Below are 12,207 nucleotides of genomic sequence, written 5' to 3' on the forward strand. Positions count from 1 at the left end.
GGGAAGCAGTTTCCTGTGTTATTTGGCTGGAGTAGAATGGCTAGTTTCTACAAGTTTTCTGTCAGCTTCCCTTTTCCTGATCCTTTGGCTAGAGACAACAGGCTTTTGTTGGGGCTTTTACTGTCTGTACCCATTGTCATTTCTGGTTTCCTAGTTTCTCCAATATGCAGTCAGGCACAGATAATGCTAAAAGAAAGCCTAGTAAACTCTCTGTCATGTCATTACTTGAGTCCTGAGGTCCCTAATCTGCCTGCTTTTTTATCTCCACTTTGCAGGGTCTTCTTATGTTCTTTTACATATGATGTCAAGGGATTTTAGCTATAGTTAACAGCTGGGACAGGGAGGAGGTAGAGAAATTATGTCTTTTCCATTTTTCTGTTATCAAAAGTGCTATAACCAGATTTTGAAAAAGGCAAGAAGCAAACCATCTCAGCAGGGAGCAAAGGAACAAGAATGCCAGTAGTGATCTTTGTCAAGCTGGTCAAGTTGCAAGTATTAGGATGCATAATCTCCAACTATTAAAATTCAAAAGACAGAGAAAAAAGTAATATAGCCAAGCTTAGGATATGTGCTTACTCCATTGTAACAAAAGTGAGCAGTAGGGTCATTTTGGGCCTTACAGTTTTCATTGTTTCAATTAGGCTTCTGGATTTCTTATCCTATCAAAACCACAAATTTTCACAATAGGACATAGGACACTTTGAGGAAGAGGGAATGAATACTGGGAAGATCTTACTCATATATAATATCAATCAAATGGGATCTACAGATTATCTATTTCACTGCCCAATATTCATACATTTTTCCCCCTTGGATAAACTTTCTAAAATAGTCCCTCCCACTAATATAATACAACTATTTCACATACAATAAAAACCATGTAAACTTAAGCCCTGAAAGTTACATACCCATGTCCAAATCAAGGAACTCTGATGAACAATTCTCCTCCACTAGTTCTGTGATTTTATCTCTATGTTCTACAACATAACAACTGACAAATAAAATTTATTCAATGATAAAGTATAGGAAGAGAAATAAGATAATTTAACAGAAATATAAAAAATATTTGTAGGAGTGTCTAGACATGACACAATAAATACATAAAGATAGGGACTATGGGTCTCATATCTATAACTGGACACAAGACCATAAATAATATGTTTCTATTCCTTTCTTCCATACATATACTATATTCCCCTTTCCATCTGTTAACAACCAGTTCATCAGAGGATTGCTTAACATGGTGAGCGAAACCTTTGCCATACTAAGGGAACTGAGACCTTTGCAGTCCTTTGGTTAAGGACTTCCACTAACCTTTACTACTAGGCATGGTCATACAAGGAAACCCCAAAGGGAGTAACTTGGGTTTCATCCATATTCTTTCTTGCCAAATGTATATGATAATTCAATTTCCCCATATAGCCAAAGCCATAACATCCTTTTTGCCCCATTCACCTGGTGACATGGGGAACCCCAAGTTCTCAAGTAAATTAGTGTTAAAAGTCTTAGATCTCCAGGTCCTGAGAACAGGAAATAATGATGTTGTAGATGACAAGTAGATAGTGACCTTGTGAAGCATCAAATCTATTTATATCTTTTAGTTCTAAGAACCATATAGTCTAGCTATGAGTGAAATACCATCATATTTTGGGTCACTGCATCATAACATTCATTATATTTTTCAAGACAGTGGCACAACCTTGCAAGGTTTGTTCTCTTAGCTATGGTATAACTGTTTCTTCAGAGTGATAAGATACAAAATATGATCAGCGAATACAATTAGCATGAAATCATCACCTTACTACTTTGACATTGAGGCAATATCTTTGATCTCCTAAAAGTACAAGATATCATGATGGTGTATAAGGACTCATACAAGTTTATGGATTATAGTGGTGGCAAAAGCATGACAGACATGCCTCTGTATATCCAAATGTAAAAAAAAAAATGTGCCAGTAAAGTGAAATTTTTGCTCCTTTCATAATGGAAGGGGCCTTTATGTTTCTTTCATAGACAGTAGAATGTAAACAATCTACTATCATCATGATAGAGTCTCTTATCAGCAAATTGTGTTAAACTGGGTGCTCAGCAATGGGGGCCTACTGAATATTCAACAATGGTCAGTTGCATATCAACCTTGATGAGGGGATGTGCTTGTGTCTGAGACAAGGCACAGTTACCATGCCTGCCAACATGGCTACTTTGTTCATGAGTATATTGGAGTAACCAGTAATGGAACTTAGTACAAAGCAAGATTAAGGTTCCACTTGATTTAGATTCCCTTTTGTAGTGGTGAACTGTTAGTGATAATTTATGTGAACTGTTGGTGATAATTTATGTATAATAGAATAATGATTTATTTATAGTGTCAAACCATCTAGCTAAAAAAAGCCCTATACTTCATAGCTTCCATCGTACTTAAGTGTAGCCGTGTAACTACATTCTGGCCAATAAGAGGTAAATGGAAATATAGTATGCAATTTCCAGGAAGATTTCTTAAAAGAAGCTGACTCAGCATGGAGGCCCATCTGTTTTTGCTTTTCTCTTCTTCCTGCTTACCAGTGCCTAGAAGATAATTGGCTGGAGTTCCAGCAGATATCTTGGGCTGTGAAATAACTATAATGATCACGGAAGTTATATCAGCCTTGATCGCACAACTACAACTTCTTTTACATTGGAATGAAAAATAAAAACAAAACAGAAAAAAAAAATGACCTTCCATCTTGTTTGGTTATTATTTTGTAGTGTTTTCTGTTGTATTAAGCTGAAACTATTCCTAAATCATATAGGCTCATTCTTCAAGATCCATCCATATACTTCTCAAAAATTCCATAATCAGGTTCCTTTCAAATTCCTCATCATCTGACCAAACTATTGGCCACTGCCCGTGATTAAGTAAGGGTCTTATTCTCAGATCATCTCTCCTAAGCAAAGTTGATGAAATGTGCTCTTTAGAATTCGGCTCATGGAAGGATTTTCTTTCTTCGTTATGCTTCAGGGCTATGCCTGAGTGAGGTTGCAGTGATGTGGGAATCACAAGAATAATCTCATTGTAGGGAAATTTGATGGAAAATAAATAAGATTTGTGCATTCCAACCATGTCTTCACTACCTGCATCAGGGTATCAAGATTCCAATTCCTGAAAAACAAATACTATCCCAATTGTCAAATTTAGATCAGCTGTCTACATCTTGTCCACATGAGCTGATAGAAGGTACAATGTGGTCTCTTCAACCTCTTCTCTTCAACCTCTTTAATAAAAGGTAGAAACATGGACTCACTGTCTCAACAACTATACACATGAGAAGTAATCACCTCCTCCCCCCCCAAAAAAATAAAATGCAAATTCAAGGTGTTGATAAGAAAGGGGAATGGATGGTATACAGACAAAAATGATAAATGTCTATTATAGATACTTTGGCAATGTCCACTTTATTAAATACAGTTGAGTTTTATGGGGGTACTGATAAGATTTCAAAGTAAGACAGAGCTGGTTTAGGTCAGAGCTCTACTACTTAGTTGTTGGTCATCTATAGCAAATTGCATGACCTTTAGGAGCTCAGATTTTTTCATCTGTATAGAGGGGCTATAGCACCGAACTTATTAGGTACATAGTGTAAATACTAAATAAGACAACTTATATAATACACTGAACATAGCATCTGATAGTTGTTATTATTCTAAGTCCCATTTTTTTAAACTGATGATCCTAATTTTAGCCTTCTATAAAGTATTTCTGCATGCATACTAGTAAAATAATTAAAAGCAAATGATTTTGAATCAAATGACCTCTTCTAGCAATATGATACTGATCAAATTATTTACCTGTCTAAAATTTCATATCCTCATACATAAACTGAAAATAATAATAAATGCTTCTAAAGCTTAATCTAAGGAATAAATAAGATTATGCATATAAAGCATTTAGTAAAGAGTCTAACACTTATTAAATGCTCAAAAATGGGAACTGCTATCACTATTATTATTATCATTATTAAATATAAGACATGTTAACTCAAGGTATACTATTTATACAATTTTCTGGAAATATTCAGTGCAATATGAGAGTAGAAAAACAAATTATCTCAATTCTACAATATCATTATAAAGCAAAAAAGAGAGGCTTATTTGATATAGCACTCTGAAACAGCTTTAAACAGATAAAGATAACAATTAATGATTGTACTATTACTTTATTATTGCTTCATAAAATGTATTGCACGAACATAGTGTACTATAGATAACAAAGCTAATACTTCCCTTGGGGACTAATTGTCTACACTTAAGACCACAAACTAGTATTCAATTAAGGAATTTATCTGGAACCTACTTATAGCCCTGGTCTTTCCCCACTATCTAACCCAGCCTAGATGCCTCAAAAGACTAATACACAACACAATATGGGGGAAAGGGCATATACTGAAAGAGAAAACCCAACTAAAGTAATGTCTTACCAATCTCATCAGTACAAACTATCATAAGAATCAGTAATTTGAGACTATAATCACTCAGTGGGTACAACATGCAATCCACCAACACCAAAGTGGAGGCATTTCCACAGGACTCTATAGTGATTTAGTCTCTGCAAAGCCCTTTTAAGCACATTACTGATTCATTAATTTACATTTATTGAGCACCCACTATGCACAGAGCTAATTACTCAGAAATATATAGTCATAGCATAAGCCTCAATCTTACAAGCTAGAAGAATTATGCATATATTCATTAATCCACTCATGCATGCACCCAAGGATTCAACAAATATTTAATGAGCATCTGCTAAGTACCAGACACTCTACTTAGGAATAGGATATGAAGATAAATAAATAAGACAAAATTTCCTGAGGTGTCCAGTGTTTGATCAAGTAAATCCACTGCTTATTAAACACATTTGTCTCCTTGCACCTGTGATTTCTTTCTGCTATGGTAGAGTGTGTGGTGGAGCAGTCATCAGGTTAAGTAGTTGAGCGTGAAGAAAGCAGTAAGTTGGTGCTCAGGTTGTGCTAAGCAGGTAGCCACTGTAATCCCCAGAGAGGTGAAAGGAGGGCGCAAGTCAGAAGTGCACATTTTGTGGTGGAGGTGGCATGACATGAATCAACTAAATTGACCTTTAGAATTTAAAGAACTGTTCCTTGAACAAATAAACATTTCAGCAACTCTGTGAAAACTGGTTTCAGAAACCTGTTGTGTAATAGTTGACCAAGGGCATTTGGTGTGCTTCTTGTTTGCATTTCGTTGCATGGCTATGTTTTAGTCTGTACACACTCCACCCTTTTTCATGGACTGTCTAAAACTAAATATGTATGTCTGGAAGTTAATGTTCTATTGTGCTTCTGGCTCTGTCTGCTTCAGCTAATAGAGTGTAGATAGTCATGGTTGTTTGCAACTTCTGTCCTCCCCTTAGGGATTCTAGTCAGTAATTCCAGCTAGTTCTGATAAACAAAGGACAGAGAGAACTGGCACAGAGGTTGGAAATTGCTTGCTCTGTGCCAGTTACCAGCCTGCCACAGGTCAGTGCCCTGAGCTTGCCTGTGCAGCTATAGGAACGCAACATTGGGAAGAACAATTATCTCTGAGCTAGGCATTTGGTGAACAGTGTACCCTAGGGTAGAATGAATGACCTCTTAAAGTTGTAAGGGGCCCTGAAACTCCTTCCTGTCTTGCAAGATGGCGGGTGAAAAAGCTAAGAAGCCAGACACTAAAGAGAAGAAACCTGAAATCAAGAAGGCTGATGCTGGTGGCAAGGTTAAGAAGGGTAACCTCAAAGCCAAAATGCCTAAGAAGGGGAAACCCCACTGTCGCCAAGACCCTGTCCTGGTCAGAGGAATCAGCGGATATTCTTGATTGGTTAGATATTCCCAAACGGCCATGTATAAGATGAAGTATTCAGCAGCTAAATCCAGGGTTGAAAATAAAAAGGAGAAGTTTCTTGCTACTGTCACAAAACCAGTTAGTGGCAACAAGGATGGTGGCACCTGAGTAGTTAAACTTAGCAAAATGCCTACATATTATTCAGTGGAAGATCTGCCTTGAAAACTGTTGAGCCACAAGAAACCCTTCTGTCAGCACATGAGAAAACTTTGGGCAAGCATCACTCCTGGGACCATTCTGATCATGCTCACTAGGTACCATAGAGGCAAGAGGGTGCTTTTCTAGAAGCAGCGGAGCAGTGGCTTGCTACTTGTAACTGGACCCCTGCCCCTCAATCGAGTTCCTCTGCATAGAACATACCAGAAATCTGTCATCACCACCTGTACCAAGATTGATATCAGTGGTGTGAAAATCCCCAAACATCTAATTGTTGCTTACTTCAAGAAGAAGTTGTGTAAGCCCAGACACCAGGAAGGAGAGATCTTTGACACAGAAAGAGAAATATGAGATTACAGGGCAGCATAAGGTTGATCAGAAAGCCATGGACACATATTCTGTCAAAAATCAAAGCTGTTCCTCAGCTCCAGGGCTACCTCCACTGTATGCTCTCACAAATGGGATTTATCCTCATAAACTGGTATTCTAAATGTATTAAGAAGAACCTAAATGTATAAAGAAGACCCTATCCAATCGGTTAAAAAACAAGAGAGACAGAGAGACAGAAAGAGAGAAAAGGGCCCTGAAAGATCATCTAGTAAAAAGGCAGGTGAGGAACATGGCAGGAAACTATCTTCCAAGGACACTTACTTAGCAGTGGAGAAAAAGCCATGTTCTTTTCCATGTCCTTCTTATTTGCTGTGGATTTACCAATAAATTGAATTGGTTTTCTCTAAAAAAAAAACAAAAAACCCTGAGACAAAGACTCGAATGCCAGTAATTTCTTTGTGAAGTAATCTCTAGAAGGACAAATGAGAGAGTGATGACAGTGATTCAGGGAGGGAGAAAATCCATCAACGGTTATGTTGTGTGGGCTAAGCTTTGCAGGCAATGGGCTCAACTCTGAAAGAGATCCTGTAAGACACCATGAGAAGGGAGCACACCTCAGAATTGTCCCAACAGAGACTGTGGAGGCTGTATGATTTACCCAGAAACTCCCATCCCCATTCATTGGTGGGCATTAGCTCCCTATACACACTTCTGGTTGCATTGGTATGCAGAGCACAAGCTCAGAGGTACTGAAGAAAAACCTCAGGCAGAGGGGGAGAGAAATGTAGGTCCTTGGGGTGGAAAGTTCTCAGCATTCTGGAAACTATCTACTTTTGCAACAGGTGAACTCAGAGGTGGGCTGTGGAGATATGGGATAGAGTGTCAATAATTTCTGCTACAGTCAGCAGACACACACACAAAATTTGCATTTGGAGATAAATCAATGAAGAGATACCTAGAGAGGAGAAGTTTTCTTTATATGAAAAAGGAAGCCAAGACATGAAGTATTGTGATATAAACAAAAGCTCCACCAAGTGGTCACTCCATGACTTTCTATCTGTATGGCCCTACATTTCTGCCTTAATTTTTTTTTAGACCTCAGTTTCCACATCTGTGGAGTGACAGCTATAAGATCTATTCAATCTTGCTGGCAGAATTTTTAAGAGGTCCAAATGAGAAAGTGCTTGTGTAGACATTTGCATAAAACTAAACATTACACAACTGAATTTATTTATTCAACCAATATTATTGAATATCTTCCTACTATATGTTAGACAATTTGCTAAGCATTAATGATAAGATGGTAAATAAGACCAATGAAGTCTTGTTCTCACTGAACAAGTCTTTAGGGGATATAAACCAAAAAAAAAGAAGTTTAGTGAAGTGTAATAAGTGCTATGATGGAGGAAGTATAAGGTATTATAGGAATGCAAATAGGACACACTATTCAGGCTTGGGGAAGGGCTGGGCTCAAGAATAGCTTCCTGGAGGGTGTCCTGAAGGATGATAAAGAATTGGCCCTGTAAACTGGAAGAGGAGTGTTTCAACAAGGGCAGATGAAGAGGAGTGGGGAAAATGAGGATCTGAAGTATGTCAAGGCCCAGAGATCTAAAAAAATACAGATGATCTAAGAATCTAAAAGAGTTCAATAGGACTGGAGGTTAGAAAGTGAGGAGTGGAAAAGGTAGGAGAGGGGCGTGGACTTAGAGACCCCCAAGTTTCAGATCACAAAAGGCCTTGGAGCTACATAGGGGTTTTTGGTCCCTTCGTCCATTCATGGACATTTGGGTTGCCTTTGCCTTTTGGCTACTGGGAATAATGCTACTGTGAACATGGGTATATAAAAATCTCTTGCCCCTGCTTTCAATTCTGAAACATTTTATTTATCCCCATATGTCATTTTTGACCAGTTTCACATATGCACATCTTTTCTTCTTTGTTAGCGAATACAGAGAACGTTGCAGTAGATACAGTTCTCTTCCTTTTGGAGTATTTATCAAAGTCCCTGTCAGTATTATGTTCCTAACAGGCAATGTAGACTAACAGAGAGTGTAGACTCTAAAAATAAACCTGGGTTCCAATTCTAACATTACCAACTTACTATTATTGTTGCGGGGAACCCAGACAAAGAGACAGGACACCAAGGCGTGGGAAGCAACTTTTACTAATGCCGGCACTGGCTCAGTGGATTCACATCCAGAGGCTGAGCCCCAACCCGGGTGTGGGGGGGGGGGACTCGGGGCTATATACCCTGAGGTTTCCTGGTTAGCAGCTAAGGTTCCTTCATAGGACATTCAGCCTTGTGTCAGTTCCTGACTGGCTCCCAGGTGAGGTAGGAATTCGGAAATGTTAAACGTGGAAGCCTTGCTGACCATACAGTCCAGGAATGTCTTTGTCTGAAGCCCGCATAAAATCCTTAGTGATATTATTAGTTGTGTAAACTTAAGCAAATCTCTCTAAGACAGCTCACTCTTTTTTAAAATGAGAATATAACTAATCTAATTGATGATTATAGACACCAGTAATTACATAATATGTTATATAACCAAAGTAGTTTAGGAACTCAGCATATAAAAAGTGATCTTTAAAAAGGTGACTTTTGGGCCGACTGAGTGGCTCAGTTGGTTAAGAGCTCACTCAAGAGATTGAGCTCTGAGCAACAGCGGTTCAAGTCCAGCCCAAGCTGAGCAGCCGCTGAGCTGCCAACAGGTAGCAGGATGGCTCAGCTAAAAAAAAAGGTGACTTTTTAAAAATTGATCTTTATAAAAGTAGTGATTATGAATCTTGTAGACACATACTGGGCTGTTTTGAATTTATAAGTGTGTGAATCAGCAAGGGAATAAGTGGAGTTGCTGGAAGGTAAGGCCTGCACCAATTGGAGGCATCCAGACTCCTGTGCCCCCTGGACTTCAGGCAGAGCAAACACTGCTGAGATGGGATTCCCCACCCCACCATACTCCAGCCTCACCCCAGGTTTGTGTGGCTCAGGACCCACATGGTGCATTTCCACACAGCCTACCCAAATGAACTCATTAGCTCTGGACACGGTACTGGAGTAGAGAGGAAGAGAAAAGGTGAAACCTTCCCATTGTCCTGACACAACCCAGCAGAGCCTAGGGAAGAAGGGTTTTCCTCAGGTATGTTGCCTTGATTCTTTTCAGGCTGTTTTCCACCAAAACACATTCCCCACCCCCCACAACCAGTGACGTTATTTTCTAACTCTCCCTGCAAACTCAATCTTGTATTCCAATCAAAACTTTGCTTGCAATTTTGCAAGCTGACTCAAATCCTTTGTGGAATGATGCATAGTACAAATATCAATACTGGTACTTAGATATTAGAATATTAAATATATTATTTTAATTGAAGATGGACATCCTGCAAAGCCAATACTATTATAGATAAAAAAAAATTATTTCAGGTCCCAAAAAATAGTATTCCAATTTTGTCTATGTTTGGTACAACAAGAAATCGATGTACTACAACAAAACTTGTAGATGATAAAATTTCTTGTAAGGTTTTCACATCTCAGTCTCTGAGGTAAGTAGCAAGTTGCAGGGAGCATTGTACAACCCATGAGAAATAACATCACAAGATAGAAACATTTGGCCACTTTGTCACTCAGATTTAAACATAAAAAAAGAAATTAAAATCACAGCCCCCAAGTCCAAAAGTCAGTCTACCAGAAACTGTAACAGGTCATTATAGAGTGTTTAGTCCCAGGTCTATTTTCTTCAAAGTTTCTGGAGCAAACACTCACCAAAACAAACACCAGCTGGTTCTGCACAGAAGAGCACTTGTCTACAGGCACTTCCTCTTAGAAAGTGCTAATCAGCAGGTGACTCAGCCTGGTGACTCTTCACAAAAGGAGTGCCTTTTGCTTCAGGAAGGACCAACTGACTTTGTGACACTAGTTCACTAGGAGAAGCCTTGTGCTTTTTATTCCCAGACATGAGTAGAGGCACTCAGAAAGGGAGAAAGGACATCAGATATGTTCCCCAACAGCCTCAAATAGGCAGATGCTCATTACGTCAAGAACCCTCTCTGTGGGCATGCAATGGTAATGTGCTGCCTCAAGAGATGTAGTTGCAATAATGTAATACATCTTCAGATTCTGAGAAAGAATAAAGGGTGTTCAGATTTAGAAATTATCTTTCCCCTCCCCATAATTCTGGATGGGGCTTCTTTTAGCAACAGATGTGGTAAATCACATGATAGGGGGCTTATTATTTCTATTTCCCCTCTGTTTTAGCCTTTTTAAGATGCTTATTGTGTGTATACATTGTGTGAATGTGTAGGCAGCAGGGACAGGACCTGGAAATAGAATACTGGAGAGCGCCCTAATGTCAAGATCACTCTGGGTTTGAATTCCACAGTGGAATCTATTGCTGTGATGTCAGTTTTCTTATCTGGAGGTAGACATGGTATTACTTTAGTCACTTTTTTAGAAACTGACATTGAAAACAATAACATCCACCCTAGTATCTACCTCATAGTTAGCTGAAATGAATGAATGAGATAAAATGAATAAAATTATATGTGAAATGACTGATAATATAGGAAATGCTCAACACATGAAAACTTCATTATCAGTAGTAGTAGTAGTAGTAGTAGTAGTAGTAGTAGTAGTAGTAGGTAGAAAACCTACCTAGATTGGTTGATCTAAAATATAGTACATTGTAATATTGCCCTAAAGAGATCTTTTCAGTTTTGTAATGCGGTTTACACCATGTCAGCAGTAGAGTCTCAGAATCAGAAAATCATCCAACAGGCCACTCTGGGGCCTGTATCTAGGATAAGGTATAGCAGGATAACACAAGAATAAGAATGATTTCTGGTGTACACATCCCAAACCATCATTAAAGGTCAAGGTGGTAGGTTCAAAAGTAACATGGTAAGAGAAAGCATGGTTCCTAGGAAAGAAGCAGTAGACGATAAGCACTTTAATGGCTCATCCTGGCCTTGAATTCAGCTACCTTTATTTATTAATTTGTTTTGACGTTCATCTGGCCACAAGTATTTAAGTACCTAATTAGACGCTGCCTATATTAGAACAAAGTAGACTTTATTTCTAATGAACGAGACCAATATTTTTAAAAATTAAACATGCACACAATTAATTATCATTGTGTTAAGTGCAATGACGGGGATGCAGGGTGCTGTGAGAGAAAACAACAGGGGTGATGGTTTAAAGGTCAGCAGGTTAGAGATGGCATCTCTGAGGAAGTTCTGTTAAAGTGGAGATCAGAGGGTTAGGTGGAAGTTAGCCGGGCAAAGCAAAGACAGAGAAGCATTCTAGACACAGGAAGCCACATGCTGAGGACCTTGAGGAAGGAAAAAGCTTAACAGTGTAAGAACCTGAAAGGTCAGGGTGACTTGAGCAGAGCAACATCACAATCAATTATGGGGTGAGTAGAAGAGATGACGGTGGAGAAGTCAGCAGAAGACAGTAATTCAGGACCTTTTAGGTCATCTTACAGACTTTGAATAAATAAAACACTGACACAATTTGATGTAGATTTTGCAACTACCACTCAGCTGCTCTGTGGATAATGGATGGGGGAGAACATGAGAGAAAATGGAAAAACAACTAAAAAGTTATTTTAGCTCTTCTTCAATCCTTTTCTTCTCATCCCATGCCTTTCTTTTCTGTTTTTCTTTTTTTAATTATTTTTTATTGTGAAATACACATTTTTTAGAATTAGTTTCAGCTGTACAATACAGAGGGTGGTTGTCACCTCGAGGGGTAAAAAGTGTAACTCTTTTCTGTTTTTCTTATCTTCCCTTTGCTTCCCTTCTCTTCTCTCCCTTTCCTATTCATTCCTTTCCTTCTAGTTTCTTTCTCTTTCT

At 38.6% G+C, this 12,207-nt stretch overlaps 1 long non-coding RNA gene and 1 pseudogene across 1 annotated transcript in view; one reads left to right on the forward strand and one right to left on the reverse strand.

Moving 5' to 3' along the window:
- The window catches only part of LOC109386287 (uncharacterized), a 123,276-nt gene that overhangs the window by 51,671 nt on the left and 59,398 nt on the right, over nt 1-12,207 (reverse strand). The window lies entirely within an intron of this gene.
- On the forward strand, nt 5,668-6,517 carry LOC109386284 (60S ribosomal protein L6 pseudogene; annotated as a pseudogene).

This window comes from Hipposideros armiger, unplaced genomic scaffold (assembly GCF_001890085.2).
Source record: "Hipposideros armiger isolate ML-2016 unplaced genomic scaffold, ASM189008v1 scaffold_131, whole genome shotgun sequence".
In the NCBI taxonomy this organism is placed as follows: domain Eukaryota; kingdom Metazoa; phylum Chordata; class Mammalia; order Chiroptera; family Hipposideridae; genus Hipposideros; species Hipposideros armiger.